At 43.5% G+C, this 6,000-nt stretch overlaps 1 protein-coding gene across 1 annotated transcript in view; it reads left to right on the top strand.

Annotated features, from left to right (window-relative positions):
* The first annotated feature begins 449 nt into the window (after positions 1 to 449).
* AATK (apoptosis associated tyrosine kinase) overlaps positions 450 to 6,000 on the top strand; it is a 299,299-nt gene continuing 293,748 nt past the window's right edge. Inside the window, 2 exon segments of the mRNA XM_063961095.1 lie at positions 450 to 471; positions 849 to 933. The gene's annotated coding sequence lies outside the window, so the exon portion shown is untranslated.

Here is a 6,000-nt window from a genome sequence, read left to right as displayed (position 1 = left end):
AGTCAGTGGGTGCATTGCTGCGCTATACCACTGAGTGACGGTAGAGGTCGCTATGATTAGGACGTGTATGGGAGGAATTAGGTAGGTGTGTGTAAGAATCAGGGAGATAAACCAAAGGGGATATACAAGTCAGAGAGCACTGGAGCAGATCCCTGGATCATGCTGCTGAACCCCGCATCTTTGCACTGCCTTTTTACCCTATGAGTTGTCAGTTGCATATGATAACCTAGCTGTTGTGTTGAGTCACTGTCTGCTGTAGATTTTAAGAGGGGCTTCCAGGAAGGACCCTTGGAGGAAGATAAGCAGGAGGCAGCAGCAGATTTCCCCATTGCAGAGCAGCTTCTTTGCGCTGATCTTGCTATTCCTGTAATACCCCTCTCTCTCCATGCCTGCCAATGGGTTGGATTTTGACTTTGCTTCTATCATCCTTTTGCCACCCCAGCTTTGCATTTAGCTCCCACTTCGACTCCGGTAAGTTTCACCACCTTTTCTTTTTTTTTTTTCTTAAGCCTTTTTTTTTCTTGAATGAATATTTTATTTGCAGTCGAATTTGATTTGTTTCTCCCCACACTCCAGTTATCCAGGAGACATAACCCAGACTCCCCTCCCCCTCCTTCTGCATATCCCTCCCTTCTGCGGATTGATTGTGAGGTTGGGGAGCAGAACATTGGTACCTGCTGCCTCTTCAGCTTGTTTGTTGGGTCTCTTCATCCACTGACCCCATAGTAATTTAGAACAATTGCTGCCTATCCGTTTGGGGAGGGCTTGCTGTGGCTGGGGGGATTGTAAAGGTTGCTGCAGAATTGCATGTGGCTGTGGATTAAGTACTGAGTGTTCCCTGGCCGCAGGATCAGACAGATGACATGCAAGCTCTGCTGTGTCTCACAGTGGGATCATGTAGGATGGATGGATGATGGATCAGCTGAATTCCAGGTAATGACACCCCTCCCCCTCATCTACACTTCTCAATTCTGCATCCAAGCATGTGTGATGTTGAATCACTGCTATCCGTGTCTCATCTTTTCCCAAACCCTATTCTAACATTATCTATCTTTTCATCATTTTTATATAAATGTATCTTTATAGTGTACTCGGGATGAAATGCAGCGTTTTCCAGTTCTGACATGCAGTGTTTTCTTTTACTGCTCTTGGTACAGTAAAGTGCTACCTGAATTACTCTGTATCGGTGCAGCAGCATGTAGGTACAGTATGTCCACATACTGTAGGTACTAATATGTTTATAAATTCTATTCCCACAAGAGTATGTCCAGAAAGCGGTAATGGAATAGCTAGCAGACATTAATGCTATTCAGTAATCATATATTCTGGAAAAGTGGAAAGTATTTGGACAAGAACGCTATAGGGTTTAGGAAATGTTTCTGCAGGTATTTCTGAATACTGCGTGTAGCTTTGGACTATAGCCTAATTGATGTAGAGATAACAAAAAAGATGGTTGGTCTGTTTTCCGACTGTTGGGTTGCTGTAAAATTCACAGTACATGTTACTAAAACCTTGTATGTTACTTTTGCAGGAAAATGTATGTTGTACAAATTAGAAAGCTTTGCGTACAAATGTAACCAGCATATATAAATCTGCAGAGAGAAAAAATCTAAACTAACCCAAATTATTATATATAAATATTACATAGTATTTTACAAACCTATAACCTAACAAATTAAATAAGGGCCACTGCAAATACATGTTAAAAGAATCTTACTTCACTTTAAACAATATAAAATGACTATTCAGCAGCTGCTGGCCTATGTAATAATATTATTAGCTCAAAGACTAAATTCTATGACGATACTAGATTTGGCAGCAAATGGTATAGTTAATTACGTCCATCGTATCTTTTACCACTCGGTGTAAAATGCACAGGTGCACAGAACGTAAAAAGATTGCGTTTTTATGTTAATGTTACCTATTTATAGACCTTTTTTTCTGTAGATGAAAATGGCAACCATCTTATGATAGGCAGGCTTGCTTCACCCACTAGCTAACGAAAACGACAGCAAATGATAAGTCCTGTGGACTTCCTTTTAACCCTTGTTGTCCAAGATGCCAATATAGCAGTCTTCTCGTATTGTTTACAATAAAGGACTTCTATGTGATGATGTTGAGGGACAGTGCGTCTGTTGCCTCACTAACAGGTTATTTGACTTTTACTGTTGCAGAGTCCTATAACACATTAATTTGCTTTGCTTTGGCACCTCAGGGCGTTTATTGTTGCAAAGTGAGTGGCCGCCAGACTTGTCCAGAGGAACATCCGCCCTGAAAGTGTCTGCCTATGCTTCTATTTATAGGTGCCTGTGAATGAGGAAACAGGCAGGTCAGGGGGCACTTCCTAACTGGTGATTTGTCTCCAGACACAACTCTGTGCCGCTCATATGTTGAAATGTATAGGTCACTAATGCAGCTTTTAAATGGACCTAATAGAGTTAAGGGGCAGATGTACTAAGCCGTGGAGAGAGATGAAGTACAAACCAATCAGCTCGTAACTCATTTTTCAAACACAGCCTGTAACATAGTAGCTAGGAGCTGATTGGCTGGTACTTTATCTCTCTCCAAGGTTTAGTACATCTCCCCCTGTGTGTATTAAAATGAAGATCTTTGCATTATGTGGAAAAAGAGATTATAGCCCATGGCAGCAGGGAAACATCCACCCTGGAAGTGTATGCATATTTATAAACTGCTGTGAATGTGGAAATGGGCAATTTGAGTTCACTTCTTATGTCTGGACGCACTAGACATGTCTGAGATAGGAACTGTGTGCGTGCACTCAGGGCTGGCGGGACACTAGATTGAGGTCTTAAGCCTGGGCCTTGTGCGTGGCAGTGGTGGCTCCCCAAAAGCTGGCCTTGAGGGTATAAATATGAAAACTGATGATTGTCATTTGAAAAGTTATAAAACAAATCAGCACTTTAACAATGGAACACTTGTCCAAAACCAACAACACTTATTTTTTTTTAAATAAATTGCCTCCTAGTTCAAAGCCTGCTGTTCTAAAAGATAAGTAGCATCTTGTCTGCCCAAATATATTAAACAAGCTTGTTTATGCAGTTATTGAGCCTGAAAGACCTTGAAAATGTGCTTAGTGCAGTTGTAGCGTTGATTTATAATGTTCAGACAACATTACATCATTATCTCTACAAATATGCTTGGAGTAATATTATTTTGCTGTACCTTGGAAATATTTAGGTGTGATCAATGACTTTGTTACATATGTAAAAGAAGCTATTCTATCAGTGCATTTTAATTGTGTTGAGTGTTTGGGTCTCTTACTTTTATTTATCAGTTATTTATGTAGCGCACACATATTCCGCAGCGCTTCACAGAGAATATTTGGCCATTCGCGTCAGTCCCTGCTCCAGTGGAACTTACAATCTATGTTCCCTACATGCTGTAATATAACATTAGGAGGCATATATAATCGCATATGTATCTATTTAATGACCGTTTCTTATATAGTGCAGCAAATTCCATTGCGCTTTACAATTGGACACAACAATGATCAAACAAAACTGGGTAATAACAAACAGTCATGAAGGTAGGAAGGCCCTGCTCGCAAGCTTACAATCTGTAGAGAAATAGGCATGGATACACAAGGATAGATGCTATCTATTGCTTAGTTGTCCACTAGATTGCAAAGGTTCTCGGTGGACTGCATTATATGGCTACACAGCAATGATGAACCGGGGTCAGGAGGAAAGGAAAGTGAAGGAAGAAACGATATGTGGAGGATATGTTTGGAACTTTCAGACTAAAGAGGTGATGAAACTGGATAGGAAAGCTTATGAAGGTTGAGTGAGCAGAGCTGGAATGTGATAAGCTTACCTGAAGAGATGAGTTTTCAGGGAATGCTTGAATGTTTGGAGACTAGAGGAGAGTCTTATTGTACGTGGTAGGGTATTCCACAGAGTGTGTGCATCCCGAGGAAAGTCCTGCAGTCGTGCATGGGAGCGAGTAATGAGCGTGTATGAGAGACGTAGATCTTGTGAAGATTGGAGAGGTCAGGTTTGGATATATTTTCAGAATAGCGGAGAGATGTACATAGGTGTAGTTTGGTTAATGGCCTTGTGTGTGAGTAAAGTTAATTTATGTAGTATACGGTAGACTAAAGGTAACCAATGGAGGAACTGATAGATTGGATCTGCAAACAATGAACATCTAGAGAGCTGCATTCAGAATGGATTGTAGTGGTGAGAGTCTCTTTTTGGTAAGACCAGTAAAAAGACTATTGCAATATCCTAGGCAGCAAGCTTGTGGGGTAGGATTGATTGTCGAGTTTTCAACAGTGATAGAGATATTAGGTTGGTAACTACTATTGGCCAGTGGAAATATAATTAACTCTGTTTTGGAAATATTATGTTTGAGGTTTTCAGAGAGTATCCAAGATGAAACGGCAAAAGGCATTCAGTGACACAGACCAATACAGACAGAGACAAATCTGGGGAGGATAGGTAGATTTGATTATCATCTGTGTACAGATGATACTGAAATCCAAAAGAGCTGATTAGTTTACCAATTAATTTACCAAGAGATGAGCAGAGGACCTAAGACTAAGCCCTGCGGTCAGTGCCATAACTAGGCATTTTAGCGCTGTGTGCAAGAAACGGCATTGGCGCACCCCCCCCCCCCATGCAAGATAGGGGCTGTGCGCACCGCAGGTGCGAAAAATATATAGGCTTCATGGGGAAGGGGCCACCAGGTAGAGCCCCTTTTACACATTACGGCAGCCAGTCCTCGTTTTTACACATTAACGGCAGACAGCGCCACCTTTTTACACATTAACGGCAGACAGCGCCTCCTTTTTACACATTAACGGCAGACAGCGCCTCCTTTTTACACATTAACGGCAGACAGCATGCCCTTTTCTCTGACGTCCTAGTGGATGCTGGGAACTCCGTAAGGACCATGGGGAATAGCGGCTCCGCAGGAGACTGGGCACAAAAAGTAAAAGCTTTAGACTAGCTGGTGTGCACTGGCTCCTCCCCCTATGACCCTCCTCCAAGCCTCAGTTAGATTTTTGTGCCCGAATGAGAAGGGTGCAAGCTAGGTGGCTCTCCTGAGCTGCTTAGAAGTAAAAGTTTAAATAGGTTTTTTATTTTCAGTGAGTCCTGCTGGCAACAGGCTCACTGCATCGTGGGACTAAGGGGAGAAGAAGCGAACTCACCTGACTGCAGAGTGGATTGGGCTTCTTGGCTACTGGACATTAGCTCCAGAGGGACGATCACAGGTTCAGCCTGGATGGGTCCCGGAGCCGCGCCGCCGCCCCCCTTACAGAGCCAGAAGAGCGAAGAGGGCCAGGGAGTTATCCGAGCTAGTCAGGAACCTCCTAAAACCAGGACAAGTGTCAGTGCATCAGTGCACGAGAGTCCTGGGAAAAATGGTGGCTTCTTACGAAGCGATTCCATTCGGAAGATTCCATGCAAGAACTTTTCAGTGGGATCTGCTGGACAAATGGTCCGGATCGCATCTTCAGATGCATCAGCGGATAACCCTATCTCCAAGGACAAGGGTATCTCTCCTGTGGTGGTTACAGAAGGCTCATCTTCTAGAGGGCCGCAGATTCGGCATTCAGGATTGGATGCTGGTAACCACGGATGCCAGCCTGAGAGGCTGGGGAGCAGTCACACAGGGAAGAAATTTCCAGGGCTTGTGGTCAAGCATGGAAACGTCTCTTCACATAAATATCCTAGAGCTAAGGGCCATTTACAATGCCCTTAGTCAAGCAAGGCCTCTGCTTCAGGGTCAACCGGGACACGACCTCCACCCGGGGGAGTGGGGACTTCATCCAGAAGTCTTCCAAGTGATTGTAAACCGTTGGGAAAAACCAAAGGTGGACATGATGGCGTCCCGTCTCAACAAGAAACTGGACAGATATTGCGCCAGGTCAAGGGACCCTCAGGCAATAGCGGTGGACGCTCTGGTAACTCCGTGGGTGTTCCAGTCGGTATATGTGTTCCCTCCTCTTCCTCTCATACCAAAAGTACTGAGAAT

The sequence above is a fragment of the Pseudophryne corroboree genome, chromosome 3 (genome assembly GCF_028390025.1).
Source record: "Pseudophryne corroboree isolate aPseCor3 chromosome 3, aPseCor3.hap2, whole genome shotgun sequence".
NCBI classification, from domain to species: Eukaryota; Metazoa; Chordata; class Amphibia; order Anura; family Myobatrachidae; genus Pseudophryne; species Pseudophryne corroboree.
This window is presented reverse-complemented; position numbering and strand designations above follow the sequence as displayed.